This window comes from Lotus japonicus, chromosome 5 (assembly GCF_012489685.1).
Source record: "Lotus japonicus ecotype B-129 chromosome 5, LjGifu_v1.2".
Taxonomy (NCBI): Eukaryota; Viridiplantae; Streptophyta; class Magnoliopsida; order Fabales; family Fabaceae; genus Lotus; species Lotus japonicus.
Window position 1 is genome coordinate 57,524,572 of NC_080045.1, and position 20,336 is coordinate 57,544,907.

The window sequence follows — 20,336 nt, forward strand, 5'->3', positions numbered from 1 at the left end:
GACATCAAGAACCTATGAACTTGTTTGTGTGCTCAGTGCACTAAATTATATCTTGTCCTAGGATTTTAGATCGACATGCTTCTCATGATGGACTCTATACCCTTCTCTTTTCAAAAAGTTGCATGAGGTAGGTTGTTGGATCTTTTATCTTGGAACCAGCTGTAGTTACTCTTTCCCCAGTTTTGTGGGTAGTATCCTTTGTGAAGGCACTTGTTTGGGAGCATTTCTTGCGCTTGAGGGCAAGCGAGTGTTTTCTACGCTCGAGGGCGAGCTGTCTTTGAGTATAGTGGTGTGATGACCCTATGTTAGTAGTGGTTTTAGGGTTTACTCACTCCAATGGTTTTACTTAACTCTCAACACCCTACCCCACCACTCACCACTCACCCTACCCCACCACTTTTTTATTTCACATTTTTATTTAATTTTATATTTTTGTTTTTATAATTACATAAAATTACAATTATCGATTTAAATTAAATTAAAACAATAAACACTTAACAATTTTTTTTTTTTTAAATATAGACTATAATTTTTTTTTTCTTAACTTAAAATGCAAGACAACAAAAAATGGGTTGTTTGAGGACGTTGGTAAGAAATTTGATTTGGATCTTCATAGTTGTTGTGATTTTGGTTGTAAAATGGGTTGTTTGAAGAATTCTGGGTGTTGAAATGGTGATTGTTGGGATCCATTTCAATACAAATGCTAATAGATAGATAAATAAGATGGTGAGAGAGATAATAAGAGAGTGAAAAAACTTGGTTTTTTTTCTGTGTCCAAATCAAACGAACCAAGTCTCTATTTATAGAGAAAAAAAATCATGAATTTTGGTATAATTTTTTTTTTCAGAAATTTTTTTTTTGATGAAATAATTGAGTTCAAAAGATAAGGAAAAACGAAATCTGGAGCAACCAATCAGAGGAAGCCACGTGGCAGGGGCTGAAAAAAAAAATTTCTCTTTCCTGCAGACAAGGCGCGTCGCGTGTGTTACACGCGCCTGCGGTGGCCACTGGCCTCGCGCCACGTGGCACACCGCAGGCTCTTTATTTTTGTTGAAAATCTTCGACAATTTTCTTCTCTCTCCTCCCTTCCAACCAACTTCAACAACCACTAAACCCCTTCAACAAAATTCAACAAACTTAAACAATCAATTCAACCATCCATTGTGGATGGTCTAACAAACTCTGCAACTAACCTAACTGACTAAAAAACTAATCTAACAAACTTAACAAACTAATAGTTATCTTGTATTACCTTGTACTTCAAATATTTACATCACTTAAAAAATTTACTAAATTCAATTATAATTCGAAAAAGAAATATTTGTTGGTTCTACCTACTCTTTTTTATGAAGAGAATGAATCTTTTTATCAATGTATCATAAAAAAACGGGTTCACACCTCTTGCGGGAATAATTTGGAAGATCCAAACGAGGCACCCTTTCTTGTGTGTAATTAATACATCCTGTCTTGTGTGTAATTAATACATCCTGTCTGCATAATTTAAAGTGTTGAGAGTATCAGTTGAATTTCCAAATAAAATAAGAAAGGGAGATAATTATTGTAGCCATCCATATTGGTGGTTCCCATGTGTAGTAAATTACCATGCTCTAGGGATTCATCTGACTCTTGAAAAATATGCATTCATCCTTAAAATAATCTGATGTTAATTTCTCAATGGTCTTTGAAGTGTCAACCATCACAATATATTGGTGTGTCAGCCTAGCATAGGCTCAGGTGTAAAGGATACATCCTGTTGTAACTAATTCTGTTAAGCTGAGCTATTTTAGAACTGAATTGTTATTTCGGTGTCTCCAATTATTTTCATTGTGGTGGTTTTGTGTGTTTCCATCATTGAACCTTGGTGTGTGGGATTTTTCCTAATATAAAGTACTTTTGACTTTTGCAGGTTCCGAAGATGTTGGATGTTAGAATTTCAAAGCTCTAACCCTTGGCTTTTAAGAGCATTGAACAACAGCCTGGGAAAAAGGTGCATATGTTCATGATATTTAGTCTTTCCTCTTAATTGTTAAATCTTTGTTTGGACTCTTCAAGATGACCTTACTAATATTGTTGTATCATTTTTTTATTTGATTGGCTTGAAAAATGATTAGGTTTTGGTGGGGAGGCTTCTGTAAGATTAACATTCTGCCCCCATTTTTAGTCTTTACTTAATGGCTTAATCCAGTTTTTGGTCCCTAACCTTTGGCATAAATATGGCTTTAGTCCCTCGCCGGAGCAAAGGTGGGGATTGGTCCCCAATTTTTTGCAAAATAGTTGGCTTTGATCCTTCCGGCCGGTTGGGTCAACGCCGGAGCTCCGGCAGCCCATGTGGCATGGCCACGTCAATTAATGAGCTGATGTGGATTTTTTTCTTTTTCTTTTAAAATATTAAAAAAATATAATTAAATAAAAATTAAACACAATTTTTTTAATGATGATCTTCCTCATAAAGGTTATGAACTACTAAACTCTTAAGTTCTTTAACAATTATGCAACAACAACTTCATCTCTACCTCTGTTCATCTTTATCAACATCAACATCTTCTTTACAACCCAGAATACAACAGAGAGGGAATTACAAGAAGAAAACAGAGACAGAAGTAACAGATAATAGGCTAGAAAAAATGATTAGAACGAAGCCACAAAATTTGAGCATCCAATTGCCCCAAATTACCAACACATATACATCAGGTCCACCAACACTAAATCAACCCCACGAAACAACTCCCACCCAACCAAATACTTGACAACCTTAATATGCTGATAATTCATTGCCACAAATAATCAACCGCAACACCTCAGCTTCATCAACAACGTGAACACCTTCAAGGCCTAGGATCCAAATTAGCAATTTTGTACAACAAACGCCATGAACCACACCTGTAAGAGCCATACGAAATAACCTGCACTTGCTTCCAGTGATTGCAAGTGTACCAGCGGCTGGGAAACCCACTCAAATAAAGAGTACCTGAATTCTCCACATCAACATCTTCTTCTTCACCCCCACCTCCCACGCTCTCTCTCACCCTCACCCCCAACCCCAACCCCAATCTCTTCTCCCTTTCAGAAATTAAAATCCTTCAACCCAAAATCTCAAAACCCAGAAAACAGCCTTAACCTAGAAAACCTGAAGTTGCTGCACCTTCCACATCCCAACCCAGAAAACCACTATTTTCTCTGCCATAGACCAACCCAGATCCAGATCCAGAAACACTTCCCTCACCCAGCTCTCTTCCTTGTCCTCTCACTTTGAACCTAAATCTGATATCAACCCAAAAGCTTAACCTTAGAGCCATATTTGCCTCCATGCTTTAGAGCTTCCATCTATCTGCCTCTGAATCGTGATCACACACGGTGAAGGCCCAGCTGCTCACCAACCACGTGACCAACACCCCTGTGAAACGAAGACCGACCCAGAAATCGCACCCCAACCCAAAAATCCTCACCCAAAACAAAACCGAGAAGGAAATAGGGAGAGAAAATGATAGGAAGATTGATACATCACGCATGAAGAAGAAAGGATCTAGGGATTTGAAGGTGGTGGTGTGGTTGGGGAGTTCTAGGGTTTAGTTTGGTGAGGGAGAGATTAATTAGTGAGGTTAATTATGTGTTTTTTTAATATTTTAAATGAAAAAGAAAAAAATCCACGTCAGCTCATTAATTGACGTGGCATGGCCACATGGGTCGCCGGAGCTCCGGCGTTGACCCAAACGGCCGGAGGGACCAAAGCCAATCATTTAGCCAAAAACTGGGGACCAACCCCCACCTTTGCTCCGGCGAGGGACTAAAGCCATATTTATGCCAAAGATTGGGGACCAGAAACTGGATTAAGCCTTACTTAATTGCTTCGAATGAATCTGTAAACATTTACATATCTCTAGTTACTTCTGATTGCAGGTTGAGAGGATTATTTTCTCACTTAGACTACAAGGCTACAGGCCTTTTTACATTTGCTAGACTGTTAAAGTATGCAAAAAATTATACATTCATATGCATATGATAGTTATTGAATTTTGAGTATGTTGAATCCTCTCGAACTTGGACATTTTTAATGATTTTGCAGATTGGAAATGATCTTTCTCAGTTTGTGGGGCCTGTTTTGCTGAACCATCTTTTAGATGTAAGTTATTTCTCCCTAAGCTCAAATTGGATTGATGTGGAGATTGAAAATAACAAATGCAAAGAAGCACAATCATATGATCAACTTTTAGCCCTTATCTTCTTATCTTGGTTCTGTAATCGCTTACTTCACACATCCAAGATATGATGCTATGGTGTATGTTCTTTTCGCAGATCATATAGGCTTAGTTGGAGAGTAAAGAAAATTGTTAAAATATGCTGCAAATTTCTAGAATATTATAGAAGCTAGTAAGGGTATAGCAATATCATGAAATTTCTAGAGTTAGGCATGTCTAGATAGTTCCAACAATTAAATATTAACAACCGACTTAGACAAGTCAGTGAATTGGTTCCTATAAATAGGCTAATGGATCATTGTATTAAACATAGCAAGTACCAAGAAGTCTTGTACTATATACACGATTAAGCTACACGGCTTACTTACAAACATTGCTCCTCTGTTTCTACCATTTTAAAGTCCCAAGCCACTTTTCTATTACTCAAATATTAACAGTGGTACCAGAGCTACGTTCGATCACACATTGGGCGTAGTTATATTACCTCCCTACTATTGCAAAACTATCCCAACTACTACTAAAAATTTATCTTGCACTTATAACCCACTTCCATAATTTTTCTAAGCTATGGCTAATGCCTCCCAACCTTCATCTATCACTGTCCCTATTTTCAATGGGGAAAACTATGATTATTGGAGTGCAAAAATGAAGACATATTTTTGCTTCCAAGACTGTTGGGATGTCGTAGAAGAAGGATATACTACTCCTGTAGATACTTCAGCTCTCACTGCAGCACAAAAAAAAGAGCTGAAGGAGAATAAGCTCAAAGATTCAAAGGCGCTACTCACTTTGCAACAGGCAGTGACCGACGCAATTTTTCCAAGAATTTTGGGTGCTAAAAGTGCAAAAGAAGCTTGGGATACGTTAAAGGAGGAGTTCCAAGGTAGCGACAAGGTACGTGCCATCAAACTACAGACTCTAAGACGAGATTTTGAATTGTTAAAGATGAAAGAGTCTGAAAATGTTAAAGATTACTACTCTAGAATTAAGGAAATTGTAAATCAAATGAGAGCATTTGGGGAAGATATTCTTGACAAGAAAATTGTCGAGAAAATTCTAATTACTGTTCCCGGAAATATGACTCAATCGTGACAACGATTGAACAAACCAAAGATCTGTCCACTCTATCAGTGACAGAACTAATGGGCTCTCTTGAAGCATATGAGCAAAGATTGTGTAGGCATGATGAAGATACACTTGAAAATGCCTTCCAATCAAAGCTTAAATTTCGATCTCAAAATAAAGGAGATGGAGGAAGAAGGAACTATGGAGAAAGTTCTAGAAAAAGAGAAAGTTCTAGAAATTTCTCCAAGAGCAATCCAAATAAATATCCTCCATGCAGCATATGCAAAAGGCTAGGTCATGCAGAAGTAGATTGTCGATACCGTAATAGGCCACAATGCAACTACTGCAAGATGTTTGGGCACGTCGAGAAATATTGTCGCAATAAAAATAGGCATCAAGCCAACCTTGCAGAAGAGGAAGAACAAGATCAGTATCTTCTCTATGCCACCCAAGACTCATTCGAAGAAAAAGGAGGAAGCTGGTATTTGGATAGCGGTTGCAGCAATCATATGGCCAAGGATGAGAGTATCTTCAAAAATATTGACGACTCTGTCAAAGTGAAAGTTCGTATGGGAAATGACACCGTGGTGGAGTCAAAAGGTAAAGGCACTGTCATGGTGGAGACAAAGAAAGGTACGAGACTCATCAGTGATGTCTTATTAGTTCCCAATCTAAAAGAGAATCTCTTAAGCATTGGCCAAATGATAGAAAGAGGCTATGCTCTTCACTTTGAAGGAGATGTATGCCGAATCTATGACAAGCATGACAAAAGGGTTGAGATAGCCCAAGTTAAGATGCAGAAGAGCAACAGAAGCTTCCCTCTAAATTTCAAATATGTAGCTAACATTGCCATGAAAGCGCAAGTTGATGATTCATGGCTTTGGCATCGAAGATTTGGCCACTTCAACACACATGCCTTGAAGTTACTATATCAAAAGAATATGATGAGAGACCTTCCATCCTTAAAGGAGAGTAATGAAGCCTGTGAAGGATGTCTCCTCGGAAAGCAACACAGAGTGTCGTTCTCAACAGGCAAAGCATGGAGAGCTAAAGACGTGCTTGAGTTGATCCATACAGACGTGTGTGGACCGATGAGGACGCCATCACATGATAACAACAGGTATTTCATTCTCTTCACCGATGACTTCTCTAGAATGACATGGGTCTATTTCCTAAAAGCAAAATCAGAAGTTTTTAGAGTATTCAAAGAGTTCAAGGCTCTTGTCGAGAAACAAAGTGGAAAACATATAAAAGTACTTAGAAGTGATCGTGGCAAAGAGTACACATCCCGCGAGTTTGACAAATTTTGCGAGGATGAAGGCATAGAGCGACAACTTACAGTCGCATACACTCCACAACAAAATGGAGTGTCCGAAAGAAAGAATCGCACAGTTATGGAGATGGCCAGATCGATGCTCAAGGAGAAGGGAATGCCTAACACTTTCTGGGCAGAAGCAATCTACACTGCTGTCTATATACTCAACAGATGTCCAACAAATGCAGTACAAAATAAGACTCCAATTGAAGCTTGGTGCGGCAAGAAGCCATCGGCAAAACACCTAAGGGTCTTCGGATCTATATGCTACATTCATGTGCCAGATGTGAAGAGGCACAAACTAAAAGACAAGACTATACGAGGTATCTTTCTTGGGTATAGCACAAAGTCGAAAGGCTACCGGGTCTACAACCTACAAACAAAGAAGCTTACCATCAGCCGAGATGTTGAAGTTGACGAGAATGCTTCCTGGAATTGGGATGAAGAAAAAGTGGAAAAGAACATCCCCGTACTAATGCATCAACCTCGCGAAGAAGTTGAAGAAGAAGCAGAAAACCCAGGAGAGCCTACTTCACCTCCGCAACAACAAGAACAACAGCAAGATTCATCACCGGAGTCTACTCCTAGAAGAGTAAGATCCTTGGTGGATGTATACGAAACTTGCAACTTGGCCATACTTGAGCCTGAAAGCTTTGAAGCAACATCAAAGCAAGAAGTATGGGTCAAGGCGATGGAAGAAGAAATTAAGATGATAGAGAAAAACAACACATGGGAGTTAGTAGATTGCCCACATGGAAAAGATATCATTGGGGTTAAGTGGGTCTACAAGACAAAGCTCAATCCTGATGGCACTATACAGAAGCACAAGGCGAGGCTAGTAGCGAAGGGTTACTCACAACAACCAGGCATCGACTACAATGAGACTTTTGCACCAGTGGCTCGTCTTGATACGATAAGAGCTCTAATAGCTCTTGCGGCACAAAAAGGTTGGAGCATCCATCAACTAGATGTCAAATCAGCCTTCCTCAACGGTGTACTCGAAGAAGAGATCTATGTGGAGCAACCACAAGGGTTCGTGTGCGTAGGCAATGAAAGCAAAGTGCTAAGACTAAGAAAAGCTCTTTATGGCTTGAAGCAAGCTCCTCGAGCATGGTATAGTCGGATTGATCAGTACTTCATCGATCGAGGTTTCAGGAGGAGCAAGAGTGAGCCTACACTATACATCAAGACTCAAGGTCAGCATACTCTCTTACTCTCCTTGTATGTAGATGATCTTATCTACACAGGAAATAATACAAAGATGATGATGGAGTTCAAAGAAGACATGATGAAGACCTTCGAGATGACCGACCTTGGCTTGATGAGTTACTTCCTCGGTATAGAGGTAAGTCAGAGAAATGATGGAATATTTATCTCACAAAAGAAATATACAGAAGGCTTACTCAAGAAGTTCAAAATGTACGGCTGCAAGCCTGTTAGTACTCCACTCGTGACAAATGAGAAACTACAGAAGGATGATGGAGCACCAGAAGCTGATGCATCACGCTACAGGAGTCTAATTGGAAGTCTTCTATATTTGACTGCTACACGGCCAGACATTATGTATGCTACAAGTCTACTATCAAGATTCATGCAGAGCCCAAGTCAGATACATTTTGGAGCAGGCAAAAGAATCCTAAGATACCTGCAAGGAACAAAAGAGTTTGGCATATGTTACAAAACCACAACCAACTCAAGGTTGCTTGGCTACACCGACAGTGATTGGGCAGGTTCGGTAGATGACATGAAAAGCACTTCCGGCTATGCTTTCTCACTTGGATCGGGAATATTTTCTTGGGCGTCTAAGAAGCAAGCTACAGTTGCACAATCAACTGCTGAAGCAGAATACGTGGCATCTGCTGAAGCAACAAGCCAAACTATATGGCTACGAAGAATACTTGAAGATATGGGAGAAAATAAAAATGGTCCTACTATAATCTACTGTGACAACAAATCAGCTATCGCTATGGCGAAGAATCCAGTGCATCACAGCAGAACAAAGCACATAGCAATCAAGTATCACTTTATCCGAGAAGCAGAAGCAACTAAAGAGATCAAGCTCGACTATTGCAGAACCGAAGAGCAAATTGCAGATATATTCACGAAGGCATTACCAAGACCAAGATTTGAAGAGATACGCACTATGCTTGGAGTTGAAGAAATTTGCATCAAGGAGGAGTGTTAAAATATGCTGCAAATTTCTAGAATATTATAGAAGCTAGTAAGGGTATAGCAATATCATGAAATTTCTAGAGTTAGGCATGTCTAGATAGTTCCAACAATTAAATATTAACAACCGACTTAGACAAGTCAGTGAATTGGTGCCTATAAATAGGCTAATGGATCATGTATTAAACATAGCAAGTACCAAGAAGTCTTGTACTATATACACGACTAAGCTACACGGCTTACTTACAAACATTGCTCCTCTGTTTCTACCATTTTAAAGTCCCAAGCCACTTTTCTATTACTCAAATATTAACAAAAATAAATAAATTAAGAGTTTGACGTATGGAAACAAACCTTAGGAATTCATCAGGTGTGATCTGTGATAGAAGTTACCACTCAAACTCAAAGGACAACTTACCAAATAGCTATAAGACTTGCAATGTCGTATGGAGCTGAACGCTGGGCAAGAAAGAGCAAACAAAAACGTAAGCCCAGTGTCGTGGAGATGGGAATGTTAAGAGATGAGTGGGTACATAAAACAAGCTAGGGTTAGAAATATAAATATAATCTTTAAAGGGAAAGGTTGGTAGTTCTCATTGTACAATAGATAGTGGAGTCTGTATTAGCTGGTTTAAGAAAGTGCGAAGATGACCCATAGAAATTAGAATCATTAGCAAGGTGGAATGATCAGATAGTCCAATAATTATTGACCAAAGGAAACAATAGGCTAAATCATAAAGAGAGATTTAGAGGTAAATAACCTATCTTTGAACTTAATACATGAAAGGGCATTATAGCATCATTTAATCCATGTAGTTGATTACTTTCAGTGGAAAAGGACTTGATGGTGTGACTGTGTGCATATTATCAACAATGATTTAGATGATCGGAGTTTCCTATTTTTTAATTGTAATTTTTTTTTAGGTTCATGATTTTATTTCTTCATTTAGGTTTGTAGCTTGTTCTAGCTACATTATAGTTTGTCATGCTTATTTTGAATGTGCAGTCGATGCAAAATGGAGATCCAACTTGGATTGGTTAAGTCTACGCCTTCTCCATATTTGTTGGAGTGGTATGGCTACTATCTCATAACTAAATTGTTTTGGTCCAATTAACTTTATTTAAACTATAATTTAAATATAGAGTTCGTTGTTTCACATCGTTTCCATTTTTCCTTGATTTTCTAACCATATAGATAAAACATCATTAGAATATATATTTTGTGGCAAGCTTTCTTCTCCAGTAGTGCCTATAAACATAAAGAAATTGCTGGGATGTATTACTATGAGTTATAAGAGAAGCCCAATGAACATGATAGGTACAGAAATATCTTGAATAATAATCACACAAATCCTGGATGTTTGAGAGCCATTCCTCTCCCAATACCAATGTTGTGAAAAGCTAGATTCTACGTAGAATCGGAGAGGGGGTTCAAAATCGTATAATCGTAAATTGAATCGTAAAATTCTACCATAAATAGAAAAACAAAAAAATAGCATTGATATCTTGTAAGTCACATCATTTAACAAAAATTGGACATGAAATTAAAAGATGAAACAGAGACGTTGAAGAATGAAGGAAAACAAAGATGTTGAAGAACGAAGAGAAAACATAAGAGGAAGAGGCCTAGATAGAGACTACCGAAAACAGAGCATGAATGTGTGATTCAATTCACTCTATTATGAGTGAATTAAATAGGCAATTAGAGGCATGAAGGTTGGGTCACATGGGTTGATTTTTCGAAATATACGATCAGTTATTAATTCTTATCAATTAACCATTCAAATTTGACAACTACAATCAATTAGAGCTTTAATTTCGAAATCCCCTAAATGTTGGGTGGTGGGTTGTTTTTTCCACAAAGTCAAAAAACTCTCTAGTTTCCCCAATTTTAGGAATCAGCTTCAAAAATTAAAAAAAATACTAGAATCGTAAGATTCAATAGGATTTTACGATTAAAATCTAAGATTCTACGGGATTCCACGAAAAAAAGATTTCGCATGCGTTTTGAATCGGAACAGTACTGCAAAATCGCAAAATCCAAAAATCTTGGATTTTGCGATTTTGCTATAGATTTTGCTAACATTGCCCAATACCACAAGTACAGAATTCCTAAATAATCCTAATAGTGTGTTAATTTTCCAATTTATAACTTCCTAATAGCAATAAACTGCCTCTAACAGCAATAAACCTGCTCCTAACAGTAATAAACTGACTTAATAACTAATATAGTTACTTAATAACTGCCATAACTTCCCCTGTTCCAGCATCTGATAGGTCGCTCCTTATCAGACCATGTTAAGGTTGTACTGCAGAATTGAGTAGGTATATGCTTTTCTATATATACACATATGAAGGGGCTTACATAGAAATTGTAAGGCAAATTGTAATGGTCTGTTTGACTTGAGAAACATTTTCTTTTTTCATTTAGTATTTTCACTAATAATTAGAAAATTAGTACCTTATATTTTTCCTTACATATGAATATCTTTAGTGCATGAAAATTGATAGGAGTAATGGAGTATACATTTTAGTTTTTTCTCAGTGGATAGTGTTTGTCTTTGGTATCACAACTATTTTATATTTTTGATGGAATTCAATAAAATGAATAAAATAACAATTAACAAGTGTTTCAACTCTTTTCAGTCAGCTGGTGTTCTATGTGAAGCACAATATTTCCAGAATGTTATGCGTGTTGGTTTTCAGCTTAGATCAACATTGGTACGCTGTATCTTTCTCTTAAGAGTCCAGCAAACCTGTTAATCCAATCTGGACAGCCCTTAATAAGCTGATTTTTCTAAATTTATTATATTTATCTACCCAGTTTATATTGTGACTATGTCTAATTATAGGTGGCTGAGATATTTAGAAAATCTTTGAGGCTAACACAAGAAGATCGAAAGAACTTCACATCTGGGAAGCTTATGAATATGATAACAACAGATGCGAATGCACTACAGGTTCATTTCCTGCTTATGCTAAATATGCATGTCTTTTCAGAAATACACAAGACATATGGATTGGTTTAACTATTGAAACCCTCTTCCTATTTGAAAAAAAACAGCAATTGTATTTTGAGAAAACATGTCAATGGATATAGATCAATTAGACCTCACATCTAGGTCTATTTATGCCTGGATAAAGGGCTGCTTAATGTATGTCGTACAACTATTGAGTGCAAATTATAACTATGGACAATGAATTCCAATAAAAGCTCATAAATATTATTATGATTTATAGCCTATTTTCAGCCTCCAAAGATACTACCATCATTACTGCAATTCTCAAACAAAAGTTATCAGCGAATTGGAGTCTCAATTATGCAAAGTATCATCAACATGATCTTTCTTTGTCAAACTAAGACACAGGATGTCGGATCCTGATGATGAGGGGGTACAGTTCAAGTGCTTCTCTTTATCTCGGCTCTAATTTGGTCTCTTGGTGGTCAAGAAAGAAAACAGTGGTAGCTAGACCCTCTACTGAAGCAGAATGTTTCAGCTTAGCTGCTGCTACTGCTGAAATACTATTACTGCAGGCTCTTCTATGTGAATTACATGATCCTCACTCCATCCCATAAGTCTATTTTGACAACTTAAGCGTAGTGTTTCTCTCTCATAATCAGGGCTTCATACCCTGACTAAACACACAGAACTTGACTTGTTTTTTATCCACGAAAAGGTCATCGACAAGTATCTCAAAATTAAGCATATACCTGAATCCTATCAAGTGGAAGATGTTTTCACAAAGTGACTCACAATTAAACATATACCTGCATCCTATCTAGTTGTTAAACCCTTGAGGCTCAAACCATCATTTTTCCCTAAAGCAAAAACTTCATTGAAAGAAGAAATCACCATAAGAACAACTCATGAATAGGTAATGCTAAAACCCCCCAGGAAATGCACAAAAACAACCAAAATACCACCCCAACACAAAAATACCTGAAAGAAAGTTCCAAATTTAACTTTCTCATGATATCTGTATAACTATAATAAATCATTAGTCATAGCAAGTACTCATATATTGAAATTTGTTCTTATGCTTTGGAATGTAGACACTGTTCCTGTAGTATAAATTTCATCGCTAATAACTCCTTACAGTATTCAGCAAGTATGTCAACAACTTCACGCACTGTGGTCAGCACCAATCCGTATCATCATAGCTATGGTTCTCCTATACCAGCAACTAGGTGTTGCGTCCCTTCTTGGATCACTAATGCTAGTTCTCATTGTCCCTCTACAGGCAAGTTTTATCTCTGGTAGCTCACAGGCATGTCTATGTATCGTTTTTACTTTCTGAAAGACAAATATTTAGTGGAGAAAGGGTCAAGAGAGAACCCTTGTTTAATGCTTGACCTCTCTCTATTGTTTATTATATAATACTTGCTGGAAAATGTTGGGCGGTATAGAACTTAGTATAAGTTGAAAATGATATTTTTGGTATCTGGTTTATTTACTTAACAAAAAATATTATTTTTTATTATATAGTTTTCTCTCCAAAAATTAAATAGAAAAACTTTTTATTGTTTTTGAGAAACAGACATTTGTGATTGGCAAAACGCGAAAGCTGACAAAGGAAGGACTAAAACAGACAGACAAAAGGGTTGGTCTCATGAATGAAATTCTGGCTGCCATGGACACATTAAAGTATGAACATGTTATTTCACTTCCAACTTTCAAGTACAGCTTGTGTCTTTACAGGGTTTCTGATATGCTGAATATGATTTAGATGTTATGCATGGAAAACAAGCTTTCAATCTAGAATTCAAAGCATACGAGATGAAGAGCTATCATGGTTCCGCAAAGCACAGCTTGTGTATGCTGTATGAACCTTGATATGATATTAAAATTTAGATTGTTTCCATATTTTTCTACTATCCAGTTTCTGATTGATGATGACAATTGATGGTTTTGAAACTAATCATCTTTCAAGATGTTCTATCTAACAGGAGAACTTGTTTCAAAGTATAGGATCATATTCCCAAGAATGATATTCCTGGGAATCCTATCTGGGGTAAAATTTTATTTTCAAAATAGGTAAAACATGAGTAAACTACTTTCACGGGAATCAATAATATCCAGGAATACTTTTTCATAGGCCAGGTTTATTCTTTGACATCTAAGGGTAGCTTATTAGTAGATTTAGGGTTGGCATTTATTGCATTTTAAAATTTAGCCTGGGCCTTGCGATCTCTGTGGCCTTTACTCTGAATCTGTTAGCCATTTGATGATTGGGTGCGAGATTTCTTGGCGATTCTGGTCGGCTATAATGGATAGGGAAGGGATCCTGTGGTGTGCTCCGAAATCGGTAGGCGATTTGTTCAAGGAATGGCCTTTCCTTCGTGTAAATTCTGATATGTCTTTGTGGGAGCTGGTTCCTTGTGCTGTATGTTGGTCCATTTGGCTTGCCAGGAACGATTTGGTCTTCAACAACAAAGAGTTCGTGTTTGAGGCCACTTGGGACCTACACTTGATGAGAATCATGTGGTGGACTAAATCATGGTGGAAAGAATGCCCCTACTCTTCTACTGATTTCCTCCAAAACTTCATCCATTTAAAATTCAAGGTCAAAGCTCAGAAGGTAAGATCCTCTGTTTGGGTCCCCCCCAATAATAACTTCCTTAAGTTCAATGTAGATGGTTCGGCTAGAGGCTCCCCGGGGATTAGTGGGGTGGGAGGTATTCTGAGGAACGCGGTTGGGGGCATTCTTGGCAGGTTCTCCAAGTCTACGGGCATATTATGGGCTTATCAGGCTGAAGTTAAAGCCATTCATTTGGCCCTGGCCTTTGCAAAGGAATTTGGTTTCTCTCAGATACTTGTTGAAAGCGATTCCTCGCTGGCTGTGGGTTGGGTTAATTGCAAATCTAATCGACCCTTGGCCCTATTAAATGAACTGAATGCTATTGATTGGCTCCAAAGAGAAGTGGGCTGTGTAGGTGTGTGTCACATTTTCAGAGAATCAAACGGGGAAGCTGATGAATTAGCAAAGATGGGCTGTGATAGGATTACTCCGCTTTGGGAGAAACTGATCTGAATCCCGTCTTCCCCCCTTCTTCTTTTGATCCCAGCTAGCTGCGTCTCCTGGAATTTCTAAAGGACTGTTGTGGAGCTTTGGGCTGTTATTTCTTCTGCTGGCTGGTTCCTCTGCCATTTTTCTGAGTGATTGGGCTCAAGTGATCTCCCACTGTGCGCCTCTGGAGCCTTTGACTAGTGTCTTTATCTTTGGTTTCCTCATGAGCTTCTGTCTCAGCTTTCAAAAAAAAAAAAAAAAAACTCTACTCCATAAGTTTGCTCATGGGGTGATTATTACCCAAGTAATTATAAGGACTATTTTTCCATATATCTGATTGATATTGGATCATAACAGTTATATTCCTATGTTTACTTTCCTAGGATTATTTTTGCATACCTTGAAACAAACACACTCTAGGAGCACTGAATTATTCATTTGCAATAATTTGAGTAACTATATACACTAGGTAAAAGTAGAACAAGAATGATGACCTAAAATGCTCAAAGTACAGTACACTCAAATTTAATATACATTGACCTATCAGTATAGAATTGTTTTCAAGGAAACGGTCACCTAGCATGATATCAGAATATGGCTTCCTATGACTGAGTGTTATGTTTTTGGACCTCCTTTGAGTAGTAATACTAGTATTTTATTTTATGATATTGGAGCAAAGTCAAGGCTGAATGTGAAGGAACATAGTACTGTCTCTTAAATTTGATAAATGCGGCAATCCATGCTATTAATTCCTATGTTTGGGTCTATTTCCATAAATACTTTGGGACTATTCATGTTATATTCACAAAAATCAAAGCTTGTTTATGAGCATGACAAATTATTTTTTTATCTAAAGTATTGATGTGAATGGTTTGAACATCAATGAAATTTATATAGAGAACTTATTTTCAGTTTGTGCAATTACTTATTTCTACATGTGCATGTGCACTAACAATTTCTTAGGATGTTTTAAACAATTTGAAATTTTGAGTGACATGAAACTTTCTTTGATTGGGAAAATTTCTGTCTTTCTTTGTAACTACTTTTCTTCTGTTGCAGCTCAACTCTTTTATATTAAACAGCATGCCAGTTCTTGTGACAGTGACCACATTTGGAATGTTTACTTTACTTGGCGGAGAATTGACACCTTCAAGGGCATTTACCTCGCTATCTCTGTTTTCAGTTTTGCGGTTTCCTTTATATATGCTTCCAAGTTTACTAAGTCAGGTTGTCATTGTAAGATCAAGGTTTGATCAGTGGTTGCATCTCTATATTTTGATGATTACAATTAAGGTTTGTGATGATGAACAATTGTGGTACCCTAACGTTTGTCTCTTTTAGTTGTGACAGACAGGTTCTGAATCTGACCCAAGCCTATTCATTCAGAAGAAGAAGAATCAAGGGATACTAAAAAGAGAGCTCTAAAGCTTACCATGTTCGTTCAGAACAGTGGCAAATCCTTCAGAAGTTCTGAAGATGGAAGCGCTCAAGAGGTACTGAAGAACCGGAGTCAGAAGTTCTGAAGACCAGATGTTCCAGTGGAACGGTCCAGAAGTAGAAGACTCAAGTTCTGAAGACCTGAAAGAAGTTGGCATCTGAAGACTAAAGCTTTTCTTGCTCTGACGTTCAGAAGTTCTGAGGAACTTGTTCAGAAGCAGAAGTTGCAAGGTCAGAGGATCCAAGCTTCCGTCTGACTATGATCAGAAGCTTCACCAACGTTCATCTGAAGCACTCCAGATCTCAAGTCAGCTGGTGAAAGGACAGGTCGCTGTCACAGTACAAATCGTATAAGCCTAAGTCTGTCCGCCACCTACCTCGTGCAGCCTAGCAGTCTGATATTACAAGATTGCCACTCCAACGGACAAAACCCTAGCAACGGCTACATCACATGTCTTGGAGTATTTAAAGGCTGAAGAAAGAAGAAAGAAGCTAAGAAACTTTGCTGAACTCATTCAACTTATACGAACCAATCTCTTAGCATTATTTCTTCACTGTTCTTAAACATCTGAGTTTACTATTAGCTTTTTAGAAGCACTTCTTGTAAACCCGAAACCTTTTACACTATACTGTAAAGTTCCTTAAGAGACCAAGGTTGGTCGGATCTTGAGAGGACTGAATCAAGGTGGATTCAGTGTTTAGCTAGTCTTAAGAGGATCGGTAGATCAGCTTCTTAAGAGGATACTAGTGAGAAAATCAGTGTATTGTTAGTCACTTAGCAGGTAGCAAAGTGCAGTTGTAACACTCATTGATTTTAGTGAATTGCCTTCATCAGAAGAAGAAAGAAATCACCTTCACGGGTGGACTGGATTAGCTTGAGCTTTTATCTCAAGTGAACCAGGATAAAATACTTGCGTGCTTCACTTCTTATCCTTCAGCACCTAGTTCTTATCTTTGAGTTTGGAAAAAGTTCTAAAAGCATATCCTTTATTCAAAAACTCTATTCAAACCCCCCCCTTTCTAGTGTTTTTCGCACCTTCAGTCATTGGCCCTTATCATGTTCAATTAATTTTTTGTCCCAATAACTGCATTTTTGTGAACAATAATTTGGGAGAATTCCAAAAAACGTATTCTTGATAAAAAGATTACCATGTGACTCGAAGTGGTCATTTATGCCAGTGAAGCTAATCACTGAGTGAAAAAGTTTTCTCCATAACATTTATTTTTAATAACTTCAAATTGTGATTAGCATTTCCATACTGGTTTGGTTTTAGGGAAAATATGACATTCCTTTTGTTGGAGATATCAAATATTCATTACTGATTATCTTTTCTGACAGATAGCAAATGCAAAGGTCTCCTTGCAGCGTTTGGAGGAACTGTTCTTGGCTGAGGAGCGAAATTTAAAGCAAAATCCGCCTATTGTAGCCATCTCAATTAGTAATGGATACTTTTCATGGGATCCTAAGGTCAATATTTCAACAATGCTTGTGGGAATACTATTATTTTAGTGAAGCTGTCCTTTTTAGAGACAACAAAATACTAATATCTAATATTTCCATTTCATATTTTTGAAGTGTAGAATCTCACTATGAATGCAGAATAATAATAATAATTACTAAAAATATGATGTAAAACCATTCATGTGTCATCTCCCAACAGCTTCAATTTTTAGGGTAGTTGGTTCATGACATGGTATCAGAGCCTCTATGACCAAGTGGTCTGAAGTTCGATCATTGTTTCCCCTATTATTCCAATATAAGAGCTCTTGCGTGAGATGGCGTAAATATAATATAAAAATCATTCATGCCTAACAACTTAGTTTTTGGGAGAGTTGCTCCCTCCATTCTGCCCTAAGCTTACAAGTTACAATATGTCTGGAACCAATTGTTCAATGCTCCAGAAAATTATCCATTAGCCTATAACTCTAATAAAAATTCCATTTGGAATGTGTTTTCTAGGACAAAAATAATTTCCAATGATGGCAATCATACGTAGTTGTGTATTTGGGTAATGATGTATTAGGAACAATGATGTCTGAAAATAGTTATCTGTTTATAACTGCTATGTAGCACCTGTTATCAATTTATGATAAAATTTATTCGAAGTAATTAGAATGTATTATGAATATAAGGTGTAGTGTGGTTTAGGCAGAGGTATGTTTTTGTCATTTGTAATGTTAGACAAAGACTATTCTCTGTAGGAGGCTTTGGTCTCTGGGACAAGTTCATTGATGTTGTTAGATTTGAGACTTTTCTCTTTCTATCTATAATTACCTAGTTAGTCATGATAACCAAGTAGTAATGATGTAGTAGTAGTTAATGATGACTTAGTTGCTTTGTGCAATGGTAAATGTTAGTTTTAGTGTCGTGCCCTTTTTCCTGTTGGACCTTTCACAGAATCACAGTCCATCCGAAGCTTGTAAATTTCCTCTCTTTGCTTGTAAATCTGTTGTCTGCATTTTCAGTGTTTTCCGTGTTCCTCTGTTTTTGTAACAGCTGTATAGTGTGTGGTTTCTGTGTCAGTGGTATAACTATTCAATTTATCTTTGGTTTTCTAACACAATATAAGCCAGATCAAGGTCATCTGGAATATGATAGTCATACTCCTTGTTGGTCTTATTTAGGAGACCAAAGTAAACTGTTGTCTTTGATGAATGTGATGCTAACAATGGGTATTCTTACAACGAGCTATAAAAATTCAGTTTTCATTTTTTTTTTTAATTCTGATATTAGTAGTTGCTCTTCACTTTATGAATGAGAAATCCATGCAATTTACAGGCAGAGAAGCCCACATTATCAAATATCAATTTGGAAATACCAATTGGCAGCTTAGTTGCAATTATTGGTGGTACTGGAGAAGGGAAAACATCACTTATTTCAGCAATGACTGGAGAGCTACCTCCATTAGCAGACGCAAATGCTACAATCAGAGGCACTGTTGCTTATGTTCCTCAGGTTTCATGGATTTACAATGCTACAGTGAGTTTTCCATTGTTTATGCTTCAAAAATTTATATTTTATCCATAATAAGTTTAAAGTGAAAAAATAATACTATTTTACCAATCTGAATCGTTTCTTATCTCAGGTTCGTGAAAATATATTATTTGGATCAAAATTCGAACATGAAAGATATTGGAGGGCTATCGACGTCGCTGCTTTACATCATGATCTCAACTTCCTACCTGTAATATTGTTTATAAAATTTCATCTTCTCTTTTGCTTCTCTAAATTATTACTGATTTTTTTTGTGAATAAACTCATGTATATCCTTTCAGGGACGTGATTTAACAGAGATTGGAGAAAGAGGAGTGAATATTAGTGGTGGACAAAAGCAAAGAGTTTCCTTAGCTAGGGCTGTATACTCGAATTCGGATGTGTATATATTTGATGATCCTTTGAGTGCTCTTGATGCTCATGTTGCACAGGAGGTATTCTTCATATCAAGCTCTAAAGCACAAATTCTTGCTATAATATAATTACAATCTTTAATAGAGGCATATGCATTTTATGGGATTGCCTTTCTTCTGTGGTATAAATATCTGGAATTGCAGCTATCTCCAATAATTGTTGATAAAGAATCTGAAAAAAAAGCTATGATCATAGTTCAAATAATCTGATCTGCAATGACTTCAGGTTTTCAGCAACTGTATAAAGGAAGGGCTGCGAGGAAAAACCAGGGTTCTTGTCACCAACCAACTACACTTTCTCCCTCAGGTGGATAAAATTATTCTGGTTAGTGAAGGCATGATTAAGGAGGAGGGAACCTTTGAGGAGCTGTCAAAATGTAGGCATCTATTTCAGAAACTAATGGAAAACGCAGGGAAAATGGAACATCAAGCAGATAGTAACGAAGATAGAGATAGTCATGATAACGATTTACCCTTAAACAATGAGGCAATTGTAGAGTTACCAAATGGTGCAAGCTACGAAAAGAAGGGAAAATTACAAAAATCAGTACTTGTTAAGAAAGAAGAGTGGGAGACAGGTGTGGTTAGCTGGAAAGTTATAACGAGGTATGATTTCTATGAAAACTAAAATATAGATATTATAAGAAATATTCCTATAAGTTAATGTCTTGAACCAACAATACAAAAAGCTTAAGTTGCTTGAAGCATGAACGTACCCCTACCTTGTACTGAAATTC

The 20,336-nt window shown here is 37.2% G+C and overlaps 1 pseudogene; it reads left to right on the top strand.

Moving 5' to 3' along the window:
- The window catches only part of LOC130719855 (ABC transporter C family member 2-like), a 31,208-nt pseudogene that overhangs the window by 1,909 nt on the left and 8,963 nt on the right, over positions 1–20,336 (top strand).